The sequence below is a fragment of the Lates calcarifer genome, linkage group LG10, assembly GCF_001640805.2.
Source record: "Lates calcarifer isolate ASB-BC8 linkage group LG10, TLL_Latcal_v3, whole genome shotgun sequence".
Taxonomy (NCBI): domain Eukaryota; kingdom Metazoa; phylum Chordata; class Actinopteri; family Centropomidae; genus Lates; species Lates calcarifer.
This window is the reverse complement of record NC_066842.1, coordinates 19588225-19614194: the sequence shown is the minus strand read 5'-3', so window position 1 is coordinate 19614194 and position 25970 is coordinate 19588225. Positions and strand designations below refer to the sequence as shown.

The 25970-nt window shown below is 42.7% G+C and overlaps 1 protein-coding gene across 6 annotated transcripts in view; it reads left to right on the top strand.

Annotated features, from left to right (window-relative positions):
• Positions 1 to 25970, top strand: part of tspan9a (tetraspanin 9a) — a 155427-nt gene that overhangs the window by 27504 nt on the left and 101953 nt on the right. For 4 of the 6 annotated variants that reach the window (XM_051073527.1, XM_018664421.2, XM_018664423.2 and 1 more), the window contains one exon: positions 16953 to 17019. The exons of the other annotated variants lie outside the window; for them this stretch is intronic. The gene's annotated coding sequence lies outside the window, so the exon portion shown is untranslated. The remainder of the gene's footprint in view (positions 1 to 16952; positions 17020 to 25970) is intronic. 6 annotated transcript variants of the gene reach the window in all.

Sequence of the window (25970 nt, the reverse complement as noted above, 5' to 3'; positions counted from 1 at the left end):
TGAGAGGAGCTGTAATTGGAGGGGAACGAAGCTGAGAAGCGGGGTGGGGTGGGTTTGAGAGACAAACCATACAAGGGGTGAGAATGAGCGAGGAAGAGTAGAGATGAAGAGATAGAGAAAGTGCGAGAGAGCGATTGGGCAGCTGGGTAGAGACGAATGGCATTAACTGGACTGAATGCTGAATGCAGGGGCAGGAAGGGCACTGCCAGCCGCGGAAGCTTGTGGCCGGCTTTCACATGACTCTCTGTATGCTGGGACGCAGGAGAGTAATAGAATCCCAACGTGATGTGCTGGGATGCTTGGGGAGGAGGGATTAAATTTAGCCACAGCCGCAGGCAGGCAGCTCCTGCAGGGCTGGGGAGGGGGATGTTCGCAGCTCTGAGGCCTTCTCTGGCTACCCCTCTCTAGTCCGCTTTACCCCTCTGGAAGAGTCATGGAGGGCACTGCTTCAATCACAATATGAATCACCTCCTTTCCATACCTTAGCAGGCTTAATGGCCAAATGGTGAGATGTATCACATTGCAGTGTGATGGCAGAGGGGGGTTGGGTGGGAGATAAGTCAGCTACACTTTATTTGAGGGCTCTGTTAGGGTAGCATCTGTTGGCCTGTGCAGCTATTGGGTTTCAAAAGCAATAGTGCATGTCATAAACTGATTTTCTATGATAGAATACATTTAACATGATAGATATACAGATGTTTCATATGACATGAGTCATTCAGGCAGTTAAGTTACAATAACACAGTTTTTCGCAGCTAAACGTGCTGTGGGATATGGCGTCTCTCAATGTCAGTGGTTTTGTCCTTAAATACATCACACATGTCTCCTTCAGCATCGAGCCTTATCTGAGCCGTGCTCCCTCTCTCCACGCGTTCGCCTTATTAATACCCCTTTAAGCAATATCCTGTGAATATCAAAAGAGGACATGACTTTGTGTCCAAGTTCATACAAATGTGTTGCTTTAGACTTAGAAATGATTCTCTTTTCTCTCTACAGAACCATTCAGTGGGTTGACAGTGGATCATTTTTCAGCATTTGTCATTTAAAAAGGCTTAACACTCCCTCTAATGCCATTAGTGATAAAGGGAGTTATTTTTGATAGGTTTGATATTAGTGTGCAAAGGAAACAGATATGAAGCTGTTGTTTTTAGTTTTAGAACTCCAAGAACTAGTTTTTCCAGTAGTGGCATGCCAAAATAAAAGCATGTTGTCATTCCTTCTATTTTTGAAAGTGCTGGATCCAATTTAAGTGTGCTCATAAACATCTCGTGTCAGATTATAGTAGATTTATTTCCTTTTTTCAATCTAGTCAAACATGAGAGAAGTTAGAACATCTTTTGTGTAGCTCTTTAAAGGCAAAGCATGTACCTCACTGATAAAGTAAATATTAACAAAGAACTCATAATTAGCTCAGAGAGGTTTTCTCCTCACCAGTTCGGATTTTTTTATGATCATTTATCTTCTCGATTTAGCTTTAATTACTTTGCTGAAGATCACGTGGTACATCAGGCAATAACATTTCCCTCTGTGATAGTTCTTATCACATAAAGCTGACATCTTAACAATCAAACATATCATTTATAGCAATTTACTCCAGAAAAAAAAAAAAAATCTTCAATTTGACTGTGGTACTATCAAGTCCTTTGAGCCAGTTACCTTCATGTTCATGCTCTTAATATGTCAAAACTGTTTCCATTTGTGTTCAATCATTCATATGGTATCCTATATCACTAACTGTTGGCAGGCTGTGATGCTTGTGGTTTATAATTGCAGGTTTATGGTATAGCTGTATTATCTCAGATGAGGGCTGCAGTCCTGAATATCAAAGACTGCCCATCTGTGCCGTTTGTCTCAAACTGTGGCACAAGTGATTTAGCCGTTCAAAGCGGATAGCACTGAGGCCATAAAAAGTAATTCATTGTTAACCAAATGTTCCCCACTTTTTCTTTTGTTCAGAGAGCTAAGGATACAGACGCTTAAATGGCTGGAGATTTAGATGAAACACTGTGTGCTGTGTCAAAAGCATCCTTTTTTTTTTTCTTTTGTTCTTATTTGTCTTTGGCAGGGCTGCGTATTTGCCTCCTTGGCCTGAATCTTAATTTCAAATCTTTGAGACGGACCTGAACAATAGCCATGCTTGGCTGTTTGGAATCTAATTCATTCATTTAAATACTGGCAAAGTCTTGTTGGAACTAGGTAATTATGATTTGGCTTTGGTTTTGAGAAATAATGGTTGAAATAAAAAGTAGAAAGCAAACCTGGATTCCATCTGCATTCTGCTGTAATACACGGCCATGATTGGTTTTGCTTGTGTAATGTCTTGTAATCCAGTTTTGTGATGAACAGATGATACAGACACTTGGCATCTTCGGCTTCATTACATGTGGATTTAAGTATTTGGGTGGGCTAAACTAACACTCCCCACCCCCAAATTCACAAGGAACACTTTTTGGCAAATGGTTGATAGGAAAACAAATTGATGGGCTGTATTACCGGTAATCTACAATATGTTCGCTCACCAGTTGTCTGCTGTATTTTTTTATTTGTCTCTGGAGGGTAGGATCAAATTAATGCAGAAAAATTTTCAAATATTGTCCTATTATTCAGATCTTTTAATAACCCACAACAAAAAAGTTTTGCCCCTCAGGAAATAAGTGTATAAATAATGCACTGAGTAGAGATAATGCATTACAGATATTCTTTAAGACTTAAAGGATAACTCCAGTATTTTTGAATTTAAAAAACTGTATTTTTACCATGCAAAAAAAGGCAGTTGCTGGAATACCGCTACTTCGATCTGTTAGTTACAATAACTAGATAGTTAGTTATTGTATGGTACTATTACTTATGTAAAGAATCTGATTCTGAAAATAACACAAACAAACTAACCAATCAAGGCAGTGATATTCCAGCAACTCCAGTGTTCTGTACAGTTACTGGTTTTGACAATGGAGTCTGGTTGTGACATTTAGTGATGTTTCTGGTTCAACAAAGGAACTTATTCTTTAATAAAATTAAAAAGAAATCCTACCCTAAATGTTGTCAGACACCTATAATAACAGTCCAAGCCTGTCAGTAGCAAAAACAAGCACTTGTGGACAATTGCCCATTAGATTACACTGCAGCAGCTGTTCATGGTGGCTGGGCACAATGATCTTGCTAAATACCACACTAATTCCAAAGACTTTTGTCACTATCAATCATTCTAACCAGAAAACATGGAATAGTAAGGCCCAGGTTCAAAAATACCAGAATTATCCTTTAAGCATCTTTCAGCAGACAATGCAGGTGTTAAATTCTAATTAGTGACAGGTACTTAGTGATTAAAATCAGTCTGCATCTTGAGTCAAGGCAAGGTCAGGGGAATTTTATTTTGCAGAGACCATGGAACATTTTGTGGCGTGTCCAAACCCTATGATGCAATTCAGATGTTCTGCTTTATAAGCCAATACAGTGGCATGTCCAACAGGTGTAAAACTTTATGTTTTCACCTGTAAACATATGTTGTTAAGAGCAGAAATGCAGATTACACAGATGCAGTATCGTGTAAACACAGTATTATTACTGTCAAACACATTATGTCTCTATGTGAGCAGAATTCATTCACCTATTTGCTGTTACCTCAGCCCTGGCAGCCTGGAATACTGAATGTGTTTTTTTTTATATTATTAGCTGAATTGATGCTTTCAGCCTTTTTCCCAAATGCTCATCAACATTGGTATGTTCTATTCAGTGTTGAATCTTTTATGCATCTGTTTCCAACAATGACCTGAAATACTTCATTGTTCTAAATCTAGATTTTAAGTTCTTCATATGTTCCTTATTTATTTTATCAGTGTCCAGTGAGATGTGTTTTTTTAAACATACTGCAGGCTGTCTGCTGTGTCTATCAGGACTAATCAGCTCTAAGTACATAATGTGTTTACAGGACAACACAAGAACATCATTGTAATATTTATAAGATGGAAACATTGTTAAATATGATGAAGCATCTCATTGAAAACAGTGCAGAACTGCAGCGTCATTTTCATGCTGATTACTTTAATATGTTCTTATCAGTGGGAATATAAATCTTGAACCTCTGTGTCTTGTGCCTAACTGGCGGGTTCCAGTTGCTTCCATCCAGATCTGAGTGATGAGTCTAACTTGGAGGAAGCCGCGATTGCATAGCTCATCATCAGCTGCCCTGTTTCTGCTTTTGTCCCTTCCATCACACCATAAGACTGGCTAATTCCTTTAATAACTCATTGTCTAGACTGACTCATCCAGACTGTACATTCTGGCCCATGCAGCACTTGAGCCACAGGTGTGGTTGACTCTTTTTTTAGATGTCTCCGGCTCTCTCCATTGCCTTGCCACACACGCTATCTGGTCAGTGGCCAGGGTGGTCAGTGATGGTCAGTCTGCAGCACTAAATGGACAGGATCAATGGCTTTGAGGACTGTCCTTAAGATGCAGTACAGTGACTTTCATTATCTCACTGAAAGTTAAGATTGCAAAGCCAGCATATATTTACATAAATACAGTATATACAGCATATAAAGTGCATCAGAACAAAGCTACAGTAGATACTGACCTCTCACGTACTAGCAAAGTTTAAGCGCTGAGAAATATTAAGGTCAATGACCAGCAAACAAATATACTAGACTGAAAGATCAATTATTCACAAGCAACTCTGACTTCTTTGTGTAACCCCTGTTTGCTTTTTTTGGACAAATCACTTGGTTCCATTGCAGGGACCACTGATCAACAACACAAACATGCTGTAACTGGAAGTAACCCAGGCAGCATTTTAAATTTGTTGTTATTATCTGCTTAGGCGTAAGCCTGTTTTACACAGGGATGAGGCTTTCGATGCAAACCTCCCTCTCATTTTTAACAGTTTGGACCTCAATCTCTGCTTATGTGTCAGTGCCAGACAGAGTATTAATATGCATTAAAGCTAAGCGCTCAGGTGTGGAAGAAGAGACCTGGCATTTTGCGGAGAGCGGCATAGAGAAAGTGGGCTGTGAGTGATGAGGGATAGGACCGATCCTGACACTTAGAGTCAGCCTTTATTCAGTGTGCACCCTCTGTCATCATGCACCCGACACTTCTTTCATCTCTGTCATGCATAGAATCCCATAACTGCGTTAGTGACACCCACAACAAATACAGACCAGTCCTCCTTCAAAACACACACATGTTATGTACTGTGGCAATACAATTCCCTACCATCTGGGGGCCACTATTGTATGGTTTTTTAATGGATATTTATAACACGGTGATTTATGCTCTGGGTTCTACGCTGAATTGCCATTCAGGAGATCCTCTAATAGGTTGTTACTGGCCAAACCTTAGACCTCTGAGAACATTTCCTGTCTCCATAAGTCATCTTTGCATTCATTTTATTTCTTCTTTCTAATGGCTCCAACAGGTATACTTCCCTGAGGCTTTCACATACTATCACCCAGGAGAATTTTCGATGAGAAAAACACTCCCCATACACATACATGTTCACAAACATGCACATCTGGAGAAAGTACAGTCAGTCCCAAGTATGATACTGCACAGAACAGTATATCTAAATCCCTCTCAAGAGCCCCCTTGGAGCTCGGAGAGACGTAGTGGTCACCAGGACAAACAGTGGCCAGGTGCTAGGGAGACGGCAAGGTACCTAATTAATCACTACCTCTCGCTGAGCGACAGTCTGGAATGACACTCACATATAGTATGCAGTACCCTTGCTTCTCTCTTCCTTTATCTCTCCATCTCTCTCTCTTTCATTACATGGAATGGCTTGGAAAAGGCTAACATGGCAGTATCATAATTAGCGGGGCACATTAAAATCGAAGCCATGAAGCGTGTCATTAAAAAATCCTCTGCTGCAAGCCACCTCCGTCTTTGCAGACTCCCACATACGAAAACTAAAAGTGCTTACGGTCTCGCTATGAATCTGTTTCTTGGCCTGCTTTCTCTCTGCTCTCTCTCCTGTCCTCCTCTTGCCAGGAGATGAATAGGCAGCGGGGCTGACTGGGGCCCATCAGTCACTCTGTCAATCCTCGAGGGGTGATCAAAGCCGCGGGAGAGGACCTGTCCCATCCACAATATGATTTAGCCATAAGAGGGAGAGGATCCAGACATCTCTGTTCTTCACTGTGTCTGTCAGCGCACTGATAAATAAGAACCACAGAGATGGGGGCGTTAAGAAAGAGGGCTTGAAATGTGTCGTCTCTGTGGAATTGTCTTATCCTGTTACTCGTTTTGCGAATGGATAGTAAAAAGATGAGGGTAGAGTGAGGAAGAGAGAGTGCAAGACGAGACAGGTTGTGTGATGATGTGTGGACGTGCCTGAGAACTGGATTTCCCCCAGTCACAGGGCAGCAGAAGTGGATGAATGTCTCTCTCTTTCTCTCCGGCTGCCTGCACGACACTCATCATCAAATGATGTAGTTCTGAGTCACCGGACCTCAAACATGTGGTACTCCCCAATTTACTGTTATCTATCAAGCTTACCGCAGTGAATTCCCCTCTTATCCTCTTGTATCTTCTTCCCCTCAATCTTGTCCGATGATTTTTTTTTTCTTTTTTTCCACTTTCCAATTTTGATCTGTACCATCAGGCCGACCAGTAGTGTCTCTACTATTAATGTGCCTGCCAAAACAAGCTTCCTCAGGCTATATCTCATTTCTGCCCTTATCAACTGCAAACCCTAAATAATGCCAAGATCTTTTGAGAGACTTGAGGGAGACAGAACAAATGGCAAGGAGCCCGATGTTTCATGTGCGTCTGCAATTTATCAGGCAGGAATTGTCCTTCTAATACGCACACACACACACACAGCTAGGAAATAACAATGCCGGAAAGCGTTTGTTCCCATGTGTCTTTGCTCTGCAGTCTGACTCAAGATTCTCTTATTTAGTGTAGCCTGCTGGTGCTTTGTGAATTCATATCAAGTCCAATTGTCCATTTGTAGGGGAAGACTTACAGACTCATGGCGGTCCCTGTGGAGGGTTCAGCGGGTGTGACTGTGTCAGTTTGTTTTGAGAGGGCAGACTTAAGATGTCCGTCCAGAGCAGTTAAAACCCTCCGGGTCTGCCTTTGGTGCGTAGCGCACCCCATTACATGTCAAAGGTCACATATATCTTTCCCCTTTGTAGACTGCCTTATACTTACAGAGGACATTTTCCTTTAACTTCACTGCCACTTGCCCTCAATTTCCTCTCTTTCTTGAATCTCTCCCTTTGAGCCCGTTTCTCACCTAACTTTCTCCTGGTTTGTGCTGTTTTTACCTCAGCTTTCACGCTTTGCTCTTGCTCTTAAATTCCCCCTCTCCTAAATCCTTCACTCTTGTCTGCATGCACTTCATCTTTCCTCTCACATTCTCCCGTGTCTGCTGACACAGTGCCGAGCGGATGCCTGACACCTGGGGTTGGCAGCGTTTTCTTTCCTGCCTAGCGTGGCCTGGAGGAGGAGAGGGGAGAGGAGGGCCTTGTCCCCCTGCCTCAGCTGGGAAGGAGGGATTTGTGGAGATGGTAGGTGGGTAGGTGGGGGGGGGGGTCTTGAGAACACTGCCAAGATGCTCACATATGCACAGACACACACACATTCACAAACTTGGGGGCAGGCATGGGCGTGCATTGTCACACATTGGCGTTACCCTGTGTCTGCACACCAGACACAAAAAATTGCACGCAGAAAAGAAATCCATGATAGGAGAATCTACATGCTGCCTTTCAACACCTGTTGTCAAAGGGAGATTGTAAAGGTTGTTAAATAAAGGGAGCTCTGGAGTTTATTTGGACCACAGGGCTTTGACAGAGCTACTCTCTGTGAAATGAAGCAACGTGGGTGAAATAGTGATCAATGTGTGTTGTTTTCTTCTCTCAACACTTTGTCCGTGCCCTGTAGTGCTGCTGCAAAACCGCGTGAAAGGTCTTTTTATAGCTGCTAGCTGTGCACATAATCCCCTCTCAGGATGTATAGAGCATTAAGAGAAGAAACTGTTGGATTGCTTTAGTCTGCTGTATCTGTGTTTGACTGTGTCTGTTGTGGGGTTTTGTCCTCTGCACAGCAGCGGGATAGGAGTGTGTAACAGCCATTTTTGGTAATTATGTTTTCCGTGCACATATTTCATCTGCTGCTCACTGCTCCCTGTCCGCACTTATCATACCCCCCTCCTCCCTGTTCATTCGGCCCCCACTTTAATTCTCTAAGACTGTACCAGCAGCTTGTCTATTACCTTAATTTAAAACTTGGGGAGAGAAATGAAATAATAGCGGTTTTATCAGCAATAATTCCAGTATGGCATTACTCAGAACAGACAGACTCTCTGGAAATTAGCATGAAGGATATGAGCTGCTAATACCACATCTCATGTCAGGCTGATGTTTCCTGTCGTTCATCCAGAATCTATTCATCTATTTCTCACTTATTCTGTCACCCTGTCAGGGAAGGTAGGGCACAGGGGTTGTGGTTCTGCATGTTCATTTTTTTTATCTTTCGGTTTCACATCAGAACTGTTGGCGCATTTGATTCAAAAATCTGTACGTGAACAGGCTCCTTCAAAAGTATGAAATGTCCTCTCCAAGGCAAATTGAATCAATCATACCTCAAATGTCTGAGATTTTTGGAATCTCAGGCGGTGTTTGAAGTCCTGAGCTGAGCAGAACAGAAGGCTGTGAACTCTGCCAACTGGTGATGATATGCCTTTGTCAGTGATGAGGTGGATTTTGTTAGGTCACGGGTGCTGACAGCTCACCACAGTGGCAGTGAGGCACTCGTTCACTTCCCAGTTCCCTGTATGCACTGATCTGTGGTGAGTGTGTTTCCAAAAATGTGTGTGCCTGGGTTGATGGGTGCACAGCTGCACCTCTCCCTGGCATGAGTGTGTCCCTAACAGATGCTGTAGCATGTCTGTGTGTGTATGTGTGCTGGGGGGGGGTGTTGGGAAGAATTCTGGCAAAGTGGACACCACAGATGCCTCTGATTGCACGCTGGATCAGGAAGGAAATTCCTTTAGGACCAGGACAGAGGATCAACAGCAAGAGCCCACTGGGCCAACTTGGCATGGCGTCTGTGGGGAACAGGCAAACCGCATCCACACAGACAACCTAGCCCCGTAGGCACGCATACACTCACCGAGGACATCAGAACTGGATCCAATCCAAACCTCTGGTGATGATTGTACACGATGGCCGCTGTTTATCTACTGGCTGAGGTGATAATCTGCTTTCATGACTCCCCTGAGACTCTAACCCTTCTCTTGTGCATTAGAGTCATGGTTGGCCAGAGCCACAGGGGATAGAGGTATGGCGAGCTTGCAGAGTAGAAAACTGAGAGATTATGTGTTGAAGCGGGACCTTGGGGAAAGGTTGAGTACTTTGGGATTTGTCCAGCATCGAGGAGCTCTGCAGCCCTAAATCTCCCCATCCAGCTGGGTGTGAGGATCAACAGGACCTGCATTCCAAGGAATCTTCCAGACACTTTCTTACATAAACTGTAAAAACTATACCTTGAGGCTGGGACACACATCACGACTGTTGAGCAGATTACAAATATGATTTAGTCTTGATGACTGTCTGTTACAGTCTGGGTCAGTTTGTGTGCGATATGTAAAGATTTTCCATCCTAAAATCTTCAAATCCACTTGCTGCCAGTCATTCTCATAAAGATTTTTTTGATTATGTTACTGCTGTGTGCCCCACAAGGGAGTTGCACAGGTAAATAAACCTGCTTTACCTGAAATTGGCTTCATTTTATACATGTCTGAAGATTCTCAATTATCCAGGTCATGGTTGTCCAAGAAGGGGTTGCATTAAGGTCAGCTGGACTTGGTTGTAGATACTTTAGGGCATCACACCCCACATCCATAAGGCTTCTTCAGTTTTCCAATTCACTCATCCCCAAGTTTTTCCCCTTCCTTTTTTGGCCTTTTCAGTGCAAATTGCACTGCAGATAAACAACGCAAGCTGCTGGTTGCCTTCTATGTTTGCTTTGGAACAAAAACAGTTGACATTTTCATGGGATTTGCAGAGGTCGTCTATTACCAGAACTCCACTTGTTACTGACCAGTTGTTCATTGCGTTGTCTAGTGTATTTTACTCACAAAAATTAAAACATGCTTCCACCAACATGTAAGTTAGAGGAAGAAGTCTTTTTGTGTGGTTTGTTCAGTCTTTATCTGTTTCAGCTGGCCTCAGTTTGTCCTAAGCTTTAGGCCTTCATTAATGCAGGCAAACTAGATTAAATCCAAGTTACAAGGCTACAAGGGAACATGGCACTAACGATTAGTGGTACAATTGCTGGATGGGACAAGAGGCTTGGGGTGGGTGTTGGGTCTATTATAGGACTGGATGTTGTTGCTTCACAGTTGGCATTAAATATGTGAAAATAAAGGCAAACTGTCACCTGTGCCAGCTAATATTGCGTGGGATAAATTGGCGTTTGACACTGGGAACCTGGCAGTGGGATGGCGGTAAAGAGAGAGGGTTTGAATCAACATCTGCAGCTCGAGACAAGCTAACAGTTTGTCATCAGCAGTCTGCAGGCTTGCAAACCTCCCCTGTGGGAGTACAGGTCTGCGATTATTTGTATTGTACATTTGTATAGCTGTTGAATTCATTCAATAGTGCGGGGGTTGTACAAAACGCTGCATAATTGATGAATCATGATGCATGTAGAATGAGCATATGGTATATATCAGGCATGTACAGCATGCATTAGTTCCATACAAATGATTCCAGAGAACAGGATTTATGAATGTGGACATCCTCTCATTGAGCAGCAAATTTCTACTGATATAAAAACTTTGTCTATTTCTCTTGCCTTAACTTTTTCTTTTTCTCTGTTTCCTTGTGATTTATTTTGCATTTTGCATCCCTCCTCTGAGTCCATCTGTTTATTTAACTCCCACACATAAACTCATCTCAGACACTGAGACCATGGAGAATTAAGGGGAGAAGAAAAAAAGGATGAAAACTACCTGAAAACAAAAATATTTATCTTACAGGATGTCATTATTGTAAACACACATGACCTTGAGATATGTAGGAACAAAATTTTTAAGGTGCACCAACAATGTTTGCTGCTCCCTTAAATATACAGACTCATTACAAAATCACAAACTGCTATATCAACATCTTCTCCGGCATTGTCTTAACATAAATATACAGTTATAAGCTTCAGAAGATTGTATTGTTGCAGGGCAGTGGAATTGGATTGCAGTGCGTGCTCACCCTAAGTGTCAAAAAAATGGGAGAATGAAAGGCATTTAGCACTAATGCAGCTCTTGCCGTCCCGATGACAAAGCAGAACCTTGCTGTAGGGCGCACAGGCCACCCGTAATGCTTGAACATTTGTTTTCCTTTCTTTGCCCAATGAGAGCCTAATTGTCTATAATCACAACAAGCTTGCCCAAGGGCCACCATACAGCATCTCCCTCTTCTTCTAACTCTCGTTTTCTCTTTGCCACATGTTTCCCAATGTGATAGCCATCTGTTCCACGGGTGCTACACATTCTGCTGTAAACCCAAACCTCAAGACAGTTTTGAAGGGCGAGCGTGTCTCCTATAAACAAAAGGTTATTGTAGAGAACTGTTGCAGATAAAGCTGTGAAATGTTTTTAACCAATTTGTCAAGCCAGTTAACCATGAAAATCTCTGTTCCATTAAGTTTTATTCCCTGTCCTTGTTTGTGTCTGGAGCTTTTTTTTTTTTGTGGGAGTCTTGCTGGACCAGGAGCTTTTTAATTGGCTCATTTTAATTTTAATCTCGTTCCTATGGCCCCATCCATCTCCAGTTCTTGGCTGTGTGAAGGAGCCCACATAAATTCAGCAATACTACACACACACACACGCACACACACACACACCTCACATACAGAGAAAAAAAATGACCTTATTAATATTACTCTGACCAGCTATATTATGTACGTTTGGCAGTGGCCCATACTTCTTATCAGCTCAATTTGCGGCCCATTCTACAGTCATCTCTTTGAAGCTTAAGTGGTAAAGTAGCGTAGCCGCACTGGTGATTTACCCACCCACGGCGTTGTGTGTTCAAGGGGCGAGGCTCTCACAGATAAATGATGCTGTGCGAGTTGACACTCGGGCTGATGAGATGGAGCCGAGCTGCCATAACTCTTCCTCCCCGGAACACCGCGAACCTTGGCACACATCTGACCCCTGAACTCTTTTCTAACAGCAACAGCATATATGTGTGTGTGTGTGTGTGTGTGTGTGTGTGGGGTGTGGGTGGGTGCTGGGGGTGATGTAGGCAACATCAAAATACACAACAGGAATGAATGTGCAGAGGCAGTTATTGTCATCTAAAATATGTGTTAAAGAAGAGCTGATGAATTGTGACTCAAGGTGAAATAATGAACTCTAGAAGTTGGTGACTGCTTTATTCATATATGAAAACACAGAATGGAACTTTGAAGATGTACCAGCAGGTTAAATGGAGACAAGCACATTATTGCAATCACCTTGACAGCCCAAACTCTATTTTCTCTCTGTTCTGTTTCCAATTGAAGATGGGCTCTGTACTGTAGCTATGCTGACAGCTTTTTTCACTCTCCATGTAGAGAGTAATTGCATGGTTGAAGCTATCCATTGAATTCTGTCTTGCCTCTTATAATTCAGCTTCTGCAGGAACCTTCAGGCATGTATCTCATCATTCAGCAATGCCACAGAGCTTGGCTCGCTGCCATAGCCTACAGTAGCCCCCCCCCAAGCTTAACTTCCACACACATCCTGCAATCAGAGCATGGCCAAGCCGCCCACCGTCTTAAATTACACAGCAATTCACTCTGATCAGTACCTACGCCTTAGTCATGCAAATTTCTGAAGAAAGTTGTTTCCTCCCATACAGGGCTTACAGTAGGGTAAAGAAAAGTGGAGCTAAAATTAAGCCATGTGCCCGGCCCGAGAACCCCCTGTTTTCCGTTTTTCATTTTCACATCCCAGTGGTGCCAGAAGAGCTGTGTGTTTGTGTGTGTGTGTGTGTGTGCATGTTGCATGGCCGCGTGTGTTAGCTCAAGCATCCACGCTGCTTGTACACTCAATGGAAGGGGATCTGCTTTGGCACCTTTCCAGCATTCCCGGGCAGAGGCGTCATGCCCTCCATGCATGTCCGTCCCTACTGTGAGCAAAGGCGTGAAGAGGCAAAACTGGGTGAGACCGAGGCACGGCCACAATGCAAAGAGACGAGGGGGCTGAGAGTCGGGTCTTACCGATGCAGCTGTCGAGGATTTGGACAGAGCGAAGTTTTCTCCCCTTCAGCACTGTAGAGCAGGATTAGGACCGGACAGCACTTAACTGTTGAGAGGCTTTGGCCTGAGAAACCTTGTCATGGGCAGAGGAGAGGATACAGGAATGATGGTGGAAAGAGATTGATCTGAGAAGACAGATATGGAGGGACAGCTGTTGGTCCTATGGAGGAAAAAAGAGAAGGGAAGGAGAGATAGAAGGAAGAGGAGGGGGAAGGTATGCAGAGTCATTTATATAGATGATGGTCTTTTGGATTACCGTTAGGGCTGTGTTAACACAGCAGAGTCAGCAGTATGGCAACTACAGTACACACAAGATTTCTTACACCTACCTTCATACACAGATACACTCATGCCGGGCTGTGAGGCACTGGTGAGACATGTATTTGAACCTCGAGGCTTAGCCGAAGAACAATCAATAGCCTGTCAGCTCTATAGACTGAAGGAGTGATACCTTCATTTTCCCAGGATGTGCTTCGTTCCACGTCCTGTCATTTCAATTTCGCTGTCCCCTACCCAGACTGTATATGGAACAGAGATTAAGCGTTGTCGTGTCTCAATTCATGCGTTTGTGCTAGAAAAGCAGACTGAGTGTGGAGTGGATGGAATGCTCTCTGCAGCATGTTGTTCATAATCCTCACAGGGTGTTAAACCTAGGATGGCATGATTCATAGAGGCACATCAGAACTCACAAAAAAAGGCAAAACAGCCTGATTCACACTAATTTCAGTGAATGTGCCGCAACTGGACTTTTGGCATCCCTTCCTAAATACTTCCTGAAATCAGTCCAATCAGTTCAAGTCTGCGGCATAGCCTCCAGGGGTACTGTTAGCCAACTGTGTCCATTTATGTGACTGTCTAAATTCTCTTAATAAAAACCCTTTATGTAAACATTTTATCTTGAATGTTCTTATTATCCAGAGCCATGCTACACAGTAATGGTATAATGCCTGCAGGCTTGTCCGGCAGCGCTGTGTTTCGTGAACACTTGTCTTCCTCAGTAAGAGGGAAAGCCAGCCGTTCTCCGCTGACTTGGCGATGTTTGCCAGCGCTGGCCGACACTGCCTCATTCACAGCTGTGTGAGCTCTGTATACAGCCACAGCTGCAGGGCGCTGCTCTCTCCCATGAGACAAATGATACCCCATTACCACACACAGCACAGCAATGGCTTTTCAACGCCTCTCCTCCTGCTTTCTTATTAAAACAAGGTTATTTGTTTTCGCTGTCTCTCATGACAAGGCCGCATATTGTACTCCCAGTCTGTAAAAAAAAAAAATCCTATAACAATCTGAAAGCCTGAAGTCCTCCTTTGACTTTAAATCTCTCTTTTTTTTAATGTAGTTGATTTGTGTCAGCCTCGAGAACAGAGGACTGTGTGTCGGAATGCCAAGGTCAGCTTTCCTCCCCTGTCGGATCTTGAAGAACTGTGTCTGAATGCTAACATGCCAACACCCACAATGCTGCTGAGAGGACTCGCTTGTGTCCACAGTATAAAACACAATGTCACATATGTCTCTGATGAAAGCTAGCTATCATCGTGGTTGCCGCAGGATCTCACTGCGCACATTCACCCACACACACGTGCTCTACATGCTGCATGCAGACAAAAACTGGGGTAACGGGCCACAGATGGTAAATATAGCTCACAGGGAGTGAGTGATCACATCTCAAGCCAAATTACAGTCTGTTTATAGCCATAGGAACATCACTAACTGTGCTGTATGATGCCTGATGACCAGAAACCAACATCTATCTCCTGAGCGTGACATACTGTGGAAATGTTGTTCCCGGGTCCTGCTAAATGAATGCTGACAGCCATCTTTTTTTTTTCTTTTCTTTTTTTTTTTTCCATGGCCACTGTTTAGAGTCAGCTGTCCAGTTGGCTGTATGCAGGGCCTCCAGGGAACAGGAAGGAGGCGAGCTTGTAATGATGAGGAGTAATGATGTAATGTAATTATATTTGTCTTGTTACACAGTGCGTCAATGGAACCCTAATTAATTTTGCCCGCTAATGGGAGGAACAAACTGTCTTGTTTTTGCCGACTGTGTCACTCTTTGGTTTGTTCTGCTTTCATTCTGTACAGCGGTTGGCACGTTCTCGCTCTATTGATCACTGTGTTTTTTTCTCTCTTCCCCTCGTTATCTCTCCGTTTCCCCATTATCTGCCAGTGCTCACCTCCTGCCACACTCGCACACAAACATTACGTTCATTCTCCTCTCACTACTTACCTTCTTTCTCTTTCTCTCTCTCTCTCTCTCTCTTGTGCCTGCCCACTCAGCCACACAGTGCTTTTCACTCCATGTCTGACCTTAGGTTTTTTTGACGTTGTATCTTTTGATAGAAATTGAAAACCCTGAAGCCAATTCATTCTGTCTTGTCCTCATCTTTAAATCCTTTATGCGAAAAATGTGTTTGTAATGAAAAGAGGTTTCTGAAAGGATGTGTGTGTGTTGGGGGTGGGGTGGGGGGCAGAGTAAGACAGTCCTGAGTGGTGTAGTAAGGTTCACCCCTGACTGGTGAGATACAGTGTGAGCACTCATTGTTCCTTATCAATCAGGCTCAGAAGATTCAGACATTGTGCTTGAATGGACATTGACTTTGCAGTGTCCCCCAGCTCAAAACCGTCTCCAGCGTATGCACTACCCTTTCAGCTCAAATCTCAGAAAGCTAAACCTTCAGTAGATTGTGCTGGAAATTGAAGACACATTGAACTAATGCCACTATCCTTGTGGAGAACATGACATTGCCATACAGAAATAGCCCCTTTGGCACTAGCGCTGGCCATTGTCTTTCCGGGGGTGAGCTTATGCTACAGCCTCTGCGACAGATAGAGGGAAACTTTAGCCACCATTCCTCTCAATAAAATGGAAATGAAAGCAGCGGCTGTGCCCTCGTAAGTCATCCTGTGGGGGCAGAAAAGTGACCCCTCTTGTATTAGATTGAGGCGCTAAATCAGCCTGCAGACACCTCCTGCTCTTCTCATGTGAAGGTGCTCCTGGAGCACCATCATTCATGCTGAAGAGCGAGTGCAATGCTTTGATATTCTCTGTACCTTGCCTTGGCTCTGTGCAGCACTGTGTCCATGAGTGTTTTTTCTTTTTTGTACACCTGTGTGTGTTTGATCTCAGTAGTGTGCCTGACAAAGACTCGCTCTCCAGAAAGATAAAAAAGAGAATTGCATATGTGCGCCGCTACATAGGTGTGAAATGGACGGACGTATTTGCTTTCCAGACTCGCCCGTTCTCCTCAACATGTTGCCCCCTTGTTCCTATTGTCAGTCCGCTTTCTGCTGCAGCATGCAAGGTCACACTCTAAGGGCTTTATTGTCTTGACCAGCTGGCCAACCATTCGGTAAAATCACAGGGAGACAACTTTAGTGTACTGCTGTGTAAAGTGCTGTAAACACACTGTGCCCCAGGTTGCACTGTGGACACGCTTCAAATTTTAATAACTACTCCAGGCTGGTCAGATACAAACCTGAGTTTTTATATTCCTGTTTTATTGTTTGAATAAGCTTGTTACTCCAGGACATTATAATTCATGGGAGTGTGTGAAGTAGAGGTAGGGAAAACAAGCTTGTAGAGAGTGCTCACTGGTAAATGGAGGGGTAAATACATGAAAAGAAGAAGAACTATATTCCCAACACAATCTTTCACTGACAGTAGAACCGGAAACTAGCTGATCCACTGTTTGTTTTGACAGACTTGTGACCTCCCCAGCCTGAGGTGCTGACAGTCTCTCTCTTCTGCTTCTCGCCCTCCTAGGAAAGGTAAGATTTCTGCTTTCACCTGCCACACCCTTCCTCCATCTGCTATGACAATCTGTTAACATCACAGCAAAATGAAACTGAGAGCCTCTAATTACCCAGGAGGATTTGATAGCACTCCTCCTCAAAACATCTCTTGTGTATTGCTCTGTTTATTCAACAAGCCCCCTTAGATGGAAAAGCACTTTAGCTCACATTAATTCAAAGATTTTCTTTAATTTCAGCCCACACTGTCACACCTGGGATAGTTCTGCACTCAGGCTTGATTAGGATACAGATGTAGCAAGGTGGATAATCTTGTCCAGATTACAGTTGCGCCCCATAGATGTGAGGGTGAATCCCTCTCTCTGAAAGGGCAGGGGGCACATTGATAACCACCCCAAGAACTCCCTGCTGCATGGTACCCGTGCTTCAAAGAGAAGCGCGGCTTAAAGTGGCTAACTAAAATTAGCTGGGCAACAGATAACCTGTGCCTTGAGATCAAAGCGGGGCTGAACTGTCAGGCTCTTTGACGGCGCCTGTGGTGGCAGAGCCTGTGGAAGGAGGAATGCGGAGCGAGAGAACGCAGAGATGGGCAGAGAGTGAGCGAGGCTACGGTACTATTCATGCAAGGGGATGAGTGTTTAAGAGGCCCCGTATCGAGGTGTTAAGTTCCAGCGCAGGAGATTATTTATGGGTGTTTTAGATTGAAGGGGGTCAAGGTTTTGTGTGTTGCATGTCACACTCTCACTCCCACAGTGCACAGTTCCCTCATAAATCTAAGCATCCTGCATCAGGCTTTACAGTCAGCAGGCTGTTTGATCACTATATGTTTGTGTGCATATGTGAGAGACTGATAACTCTTTCAATAATGAATATTTTAAAACCGCTAAATTCTTCATCCTTCCTTCAGGAATCAGCATTTAAATTGAAAGAAATAATGATTCGACATTTATCACCGTAAATATCGAAATTGACTGATATGAAAAACTTTGTGTAGGTACTACAGAACAGTTAATCTATACCAGTTTGTCTTACTTTACAATTTATCATACAAATTAACAATAGCTGTTGGAGGAGAAGCATGAAGTGGCATGAAATTGATATACTTGAATAGAAAGTACAAGAACCTCTAAATTGTCCGGTTTTTGAATAACTGTGCTCCACTATACTCTATAATCCGCCTCTGCCAGGTTCTATAGCTGTTCAATGCAGCTAAGCTCTACTAACACTTTAATGGTTTTAAGTAGCCTTGATTTCAGTAAATCCTTTTTTTATGACCAACTGTACAGTATTTCTCCTTGAAGGGTCAATAATGTTGTTAATAACACCATCTTGTTATTGATTTCCTCAGTTAATTAAGCACTGGCAGCAGATTACATACACTCTTTTGTAACAGATCAAACATTTTTAATTAAATTAGTTTACTAAATTGCTAAAATATAGCAATGTGATAAAGCCAATTCTATGTTACTGTAAGCTTTAACTACGATTTCTATTGTGAATAAAAGATTAACAAGTGATTATTTTTATGATCATTTGTATTTCATTGAAAGGATTCACAGTTTGCACAGCAAAGCTTATATATTATTTAAATAGCAGCACAAGATAATGCTAAATCAGATGATAGCCTCAGCGCCTTCTATGTTTGCAATGCTGTCTGCAGGGAAAATATTGCATTTTCAATTGTCTGTTGTTTACAGTGCTGCTTTGTCTTTGACATATTTAGCGTTACTGTGGCTTTGAATTTGTATCTACATCTCTGGAACCAGCTGTATCCTAACTTGTCCTTTTCTCACCATCGATGCCTTTAGAGAGTTTCTGTGCAGCAGAAAAAGACGGAGAGAGGGAATGAGAAAGAGGGGGACCACGAGGCTGTGATGAAATGTGCAATTAGGCAAAAAACAACAACGGAGCGTTTGAAAGCAGGGTTGTTTAGCAGTGTATACCTCGGTTTTCTTTCATAAATATTACATTTATGCTCTGTGTGTGTGTGTGTGTGTGTGTGTGTGTGTGTGTGATTAAATAGTGTTCTCTCCAACTGGCCATTCAGTCATATTGACAGCCAAGGACACACACAAGCATGTCTCACAACCTTTCAGCCTGAGGTAACTACTCCTTTGGGCCTCTCTGACCACTAGTGGCCTTGCAGCAGGGTACAGGGAGGTTAACATACTGGGGGTGTGTCTGTGTGTGTGTGTGTGTGTGTGTGTGTGGAGAGTGTTATTGATATGCCTCCTGTTGTGCTTGGTGAAAGATACTGACTGATGCTACTCTGCCAGTGAACCATTTACATATTTATTTCCCTGGCCAAACAGCACCACATGCACTGGTGGCCACAGGAGATCCTATATGCCTGTCTTTAATTGGTTATTGATTGACTCTGCTATGGCAGTGTGAGACAATAAATTACCGCCTGCTTGAGAGAGGGAGGTGGCAGATAAGTTGAGTGTGGGGAGGTGTCAGTGTTATTTTGAGTATCAAATCTGTGGCTGCATTATTTATACATCTCTCATTTTTGTTTTGTTGCAAGGATCTGGGACACAATACAAGATGGAACGATTGCAATACAGGCACCCTCTTGGACACTGTTTATTTGCATAGGTCACTGCACACTGGTTCTGTTTGGAATGATGAGGGTGTGCAGAGAGAGGCACTGTATATTTGGAAAATATGAGCAATTCAGTTTCAGTCTCTTAGAGCCCACATTTGACATGAAATTGGTTCCCCTGCTACAGACTTCATTGTCAGCCTAAATAATGTAGCATTATGTATACATGTGCAGCTGTTTGCATGTGTGTCTGCATATTGGGGTGCATGAATCGATCATCTCATAACAAGGCAATATGATGATTTGCTCTTCTGAATGAATATAAATGGGAAAAAAAACAACATTTTCCTTAGTTTGCAACTGACAAACATTTCACAACATTTTCATGCCATTGCAGTGGTGCAATAACAGTGTCTGCACATGACAGTGTAGGGGGAGAGATTTCTAATTTCTCCAGCCAGGTGGGTAATTATTCTGCCCATGTGCACCTGAATGGAGCATGATGTTGAAGAGCTCATCAGAGCCTTATTGCAAAAAAAAGATCTATATTAACCTTTCATTCAGTCACAGTATTAAATCTCCAAATCTTATTAACTCTAATTAACTTGTAGTTATTAAGAAAGACATGTTGTGTGAGTTCAATCTGTTTTTTTTAAATTTCCTTGACAAAAATAAAATAAACCCAATGTTATACACAGATTTTGTATTTTTTACATGTAGTGTATTTCAATGAATGAATCCTTACTTAAAGCTGTAGATTTCACTGCACCAAAACCACTGTTAGCACCACAGCACAATGAGGTCACTCACAAATTACCACACAGAAATTCTCCCACAGATGTCAAAGGGCCACCCTGCCACACACACACACCTCACAGACACTTCAACCTCTTTATTGTTTCTTCAACCTGTTGCTTTGTCCAGTCAGTCAACCAGTTCATCTCCTTCAAACTGCTTAAATTAACAGACTGACGGAGCCAAAAGGAATCTGTGAGCAGAATTCCACAGCTCCGTCATCTTGCTCCTGTAAGCTGGGAACTATCCCGGGAATGTCCCCCCCTGCTGTGTTGCACACATCCAGGTCCTGTTCCGGTAAATGCCAGCCGGCTCGGATGGGCTTTGATGTTAGCCTTGCACGTGAATGCCTCTGTGTGTGTGTGTGTGTGTGTGTGTGTGTGTGTGCAAGCATGTGTGCATGTTTGTGTGAATGCTGACAGGCAGCCAGCTTGGGTATTGATCTGTAGCCATTCCGACTGGAGCCCAAAGGGCAGGCTGTATCATCTGTCAGTCTACTGAGAAGGGCATTACAACCGCACTGATCTTAGATCACAAATCCCAGTCAGAGAGATAGAGGGAGGGAGGGGGTTAGGGGGTGAGGGGTCCAGAAAGGTAGACAGACAGAAAGAGGCTAAAAGCATAAAATAAGAGTTGTGAAAGATACAGTTTGTATGTTAGCATGAGTGTGTCTATGTTCTGCCTGTTGAGTGCTAAGCCTACCCCCTATTCACTCCTCCATGGCCTTTGTTGATTGAGACAAACAGATCCTCTTTTAGGACCCGTGGGTGAAGACAACACTCAGCGCTGACCTTTTCACCTCCATGGCCACCCACGTGCATCAGAAACACCTAGCTCTGTCTCTCTCTCTCCCAGCAGCTCTCTACACATCAGTGACAACACAATTACACACCACACAGACAGCATACAACAGCAATGCACATCAAGTAAATTACACACACATAAACAGCCATGTATAGGCTCTACACACATGCACATAGCCCTAGGGACAAATAATAAATCATAATCATGTGTGGAACATATCTCAGCTTTGTTCATAATGACTGTAAAGTGACTTCAAAGGTTACAATATCTCTTGCTGAGATAAGGAAGCGAATTGAGCTGATTTCAGTGCTTTTTTTTTTTCTTTCTGTCTGCATTCTATTTTTTCAGGCTCCCTCATTGTTGTTGTCTTCATTTACAGGCCCTCCGGTATAAAATCCATCCATTGTAATCACGACTGAGATTGGTTTTGATTTTAAGTTGTCTGAAAGGCAACAAGCCCTCTGCTTTTTTCCAGATAGACACAGCTGATTGTATTGATGAAATCCAAGGTCGCCACAACTAGTCTTGCATGACTCCGCTCCGCCGTGCTCTTTCACAGTGATTATTCCATTACTCTAAATCTTCTAAATCTGTTCCCACCACACATTTAACACGCTGATGGGTTTCTGTGTGGCTTCAGTTTAAATGCTTCATGACACCAACCTCAGAGTGTGGGAGCCTGCTGAGACTCGTAAAGCAAGGAGTGCCAATAATGGATACACAGAGACCCATTTGTATTTGTTTGTCTGTCACCTTTTTATCCCCATAATGGATAAATGACCTGTATTTGCACTGACACATGTGCCTTTTGTGCTTGAGTTGGAAAACTGTGTTGATAAATGGAAATTCCTGTTTAAAGGAGGTATGTTGTTGTTTGCTCCAAATAGTCACGTCGCTGTCACTTTGGTAAACTGTCCTGAAACAGCCTTACAAGACATGACTTACACAATAGTAAAAAAGTATATTTTAGTACAAAAACCACATTATTTTTAATGAAGAAAGAAAAATGTAGAAGTCTTTGGTGTTGTTTGATTTATTGCCACGACGTACCATGAATACAGCACTCAGAAATACTGTAAAATTACATCTTCTGCACTGAGATAAAATTCATTAACTGAAATCCATTCAGTATCTCTGGATTATTTGAAGCCCAGTCCATATCGCTGTAATTATCTCAGCATAAGTTCTTCATGTTGCCCACCATCATTGGTTTTAATGTTACAGTATCAATCATTTGTAAGGTGGGACTTTTTTAATAATAGATTTCAGATGAAAACTGAGTGTGAGGTTTGATTTAGCTTCAGTTGGGATTGGAAAATTAAGGCGCTTCATATGAGTCACTGTTTTCCATTTCTTATGTAAATGATTTATCCAGTACATCCCCAGTGATAGATGTGGCTATATACTGTAACTCAATCAATTCCCTCTGTATATGTCTTCCCCTTAATAACACTTCATGTGATTACAGCTGTATGCATATTAGTCTGCATGCCTTTAATCACATGCAGGTTGTATTTTAAATTTTTATATTTTCACGTACTTCAATTTACATGTCATCAGTCCCCAAGTGGAGGCAGCCTATAATTCATACTCCCCTCTGTTGTAGCTAATCATCTAATTAGCTGAAATAAAAAAATCTTGTATCTGTCTGCTTATAATCCTGCCAGATACAGTCTGCAGTTTTGTGAAGCAAATACTGATCACAAAATGCTTCTTCCTTTTGAGGCAGATAGTACATTTTACACACTGGGTTACTGAATCAAAACCATCTCTTGCTGGGAGGTATCGACTGAAAAGAAGGCTGAGATGAGCAAGAGTCTTTTGTAAGAACTTCAATAACCACAGAGGGATCAACAATGATGACACAGATAATTTGTTTGACACAGAAATGCATGAATATTGATTAGAGAAAATATTACTTATAATATTACTTTAAACCTCACTCAGTGAAATCTTGCACCGACTTAGGAAAAAATTATAGTTGTATATACTGATCAGCCATACCATTATGACCACTGGTGGATGAAGTGAATAACATTGATCATCTCGTTATAAAATAATAACTGTTCACTCCGTCTGTGTTGGACTGTAACCTGTTTGCAACATTTTCTAAGTGTTTTCTTCCCCTTAAATCCACTTGTGTGTTGGTCCTGCTCACAATTCCCAGCGGACATAATTTACAAACAGTCATTTCATTCTGTGATGGTGAATGCTAATCTACTCATGCATTCCTTTGTCCCATGTTTAAAGTGATTTTCTAAGCTTTGTAGGCAAAGTAGCAGAGTGCAGAGAAGTCTTTTAGCCAGACATGTATGTCTCTCTCTCTCTCTCTCTCTCTCTCTCTCTCTCTCTCTCTCTCTGCGTGTGTAAGAGGAGGAGAGGGGGGTCACAATTCTGCATGGTGTCTAAACAGATCTGTGTGTCGCCATGGTGAGGTGATGGGGCAGCCGCCATGGAGTCGCTGTGTGCTGTGGATTTATTTGTGTGTGTGTGTGTGTGTGTGTGTGTGTGTGTTTGGCAGGGCAGACTGGTGTTTAATGTGCAGGGCTGGAAGGGTGAGTAAGGATTAATGTGAGGTTTCAGTCCCCAATGATCCAGGGTATTTTTTCTGTAGGGGTGCCCCCTGTCAAGCCCCAATGGCATGTGTGTGTAATTGTGTGTGTGTGTGAGACTATGCCTCCCAGTGTATATCTGAACATGTGACAATTGCAAACATCTCTAATCCATTCAGTTAATTAATTTTTGCCATCCTCAAAAATCAATCTCATTCATGTCTTTTTACTGTAAGTTGATTTAGCCCGCCTGCATCTAAAGCTTTACTCCATGTTCCTTTTACTGTCAGTTTGATTGTACACTCACCTCCACAGTAATCCTCTGACAATAGACACAATATTCATATTTTTATCTTATTGCTGGCACAAGCTTACCTGTATCACCACCGTGTATCTAAATGTAATACTGTTGAATAATAACTGATACAATCTCTTTGATTTCTTTCATGAAATGCCATCCTGGAGGTGATGTTGACACTGTTGTGATTTGAGATGCTGAAATTCTTTTAAACAAGGGATTATGTAGTGATATAGGTCTGTGGCTGCTTTAATCGCTCTCTGGATTGGAATTGTTGTCTGTGTGTTTGGGGGGGGGGGTTTGAAGCGATCATGCTCTGAATCCCTGAGGTCTGCATGGCAGATGGGTAGTTTTTAGTGATGCTTTTGAATATTGCTACTAATGTCAAGGATCAAATGAGATCAGAGGCAACCTCTTCACCTCATAGGCAAAGTCTATGACAAAAGGAGGCTGACCTGGTTGGTGATGTCAGGGGCAAAGAGGGGCTCATCTCGAAATCTGGGGCGAAACACCATGGATTCCACAAATGGTTGAATTTGTGCAGATAATTGCTGTTCTTTCTGAACACGTTGCAACAAAACACTTGGTTAAGGTTAGGAAAAGAATTTGGTTTGTGAAGGGACTTCAACCGTGGTCCCCCGCCTGAAAGTCAGACATGTTACACGCTCATCAGCCCAGCCCCCGACCTCCACACCCTTATTTTCCGCTACACAAGGCAGACTACATCTGTCACTGGCACTGAACATTGGCATTGGGCTTAAATTACAAGGTGCACAATATGGACAAATGTCCTAGTGACACTGGGCTACTCACACACACACACTCACACCACAGACTGTATATAAAGATATACAGATATTATATATTTATATATGTATGTGTGTGCATATATATATATATATATATATATATATATATACACATATGTACAGGTAAGCTTGTGCCAGCATATTTACAGTATATGGTCCACACAATGAGACACAACTGCTCACAGGCCCTACTCTCTTGCCACCTTAAGAGATTTGTTTATGTGCATAAATTTTTTGTGTTATTTCAGTGTTGGGGGAGCAGCTGCCCCCATCAGGGAGGAAAGCACTAGAGTAATGGGGATAAGGTATGGTGGGCTTTGCTTGTCCCTTGCAAGGCTCCCTTTGTCTGGAGATCATCTACTATCCCAGCCTTAAGAGGATTACCACATGTTATGACATTAAACTGGAAGCACCGTCATCATCTCCTCCTCACGACGAGCCTTCCGCCACATAAGCGGACTACAAGCAGCTGTGCATTACTGAACACATACATCATGAGAGGCGGGTGCTTGCAGTTCACTGCAGCCTCACTTTACCTGTGATGGTTGATTTATAATGTTTGGAAACAGATTCCTGTGCTTGGCAATCAGTGTCAGTCATGTGTTTAGCATTCCTTACGTATGCGTACCTTCTGAAAAAAGGACTTTTTAGTTATTTAGATTTATGATGCACATCCACTGCTCTGTCTCTCTGGTGCACAAACGCATCAAGGTTCTTCCATCGATGCCAATGCCTTGGTTGAAGCATCATGCATACCAACATATTTGTTCACGTCCCCTTAGAGCTGATGGTGAAGGAGAGACAGGGGAGAGATGAAAGGGAGAACTGGAGGTATAGAAGTGGGATGAGAAGTGAAAGAGAGGTAGAAGAGGGAAAACCAATTGGCAAGTTTCAGACTTTTTTGTAGTTTGAAGTGTGTGTGCTCCATATTGCCATGAGCTGCCACATAAATTGGAATTGAAACACCAGCTGGCCATGAGAAATCCATTGTGATTTTTTTGTTGGTTTCTAACCTTTTCCAAATCATGTATTCCTGTCTTCCTGGTCGACTTATTATTTTCTTCCTTTATAGGAGTCCTCCTCCCTTTTTGCCCTTTTAAAAATATGTGTGATGGCTCATGGCTTGCTAAAGAATGAATTTCTTAAAAAAAAAAAAAAAGTCCTGG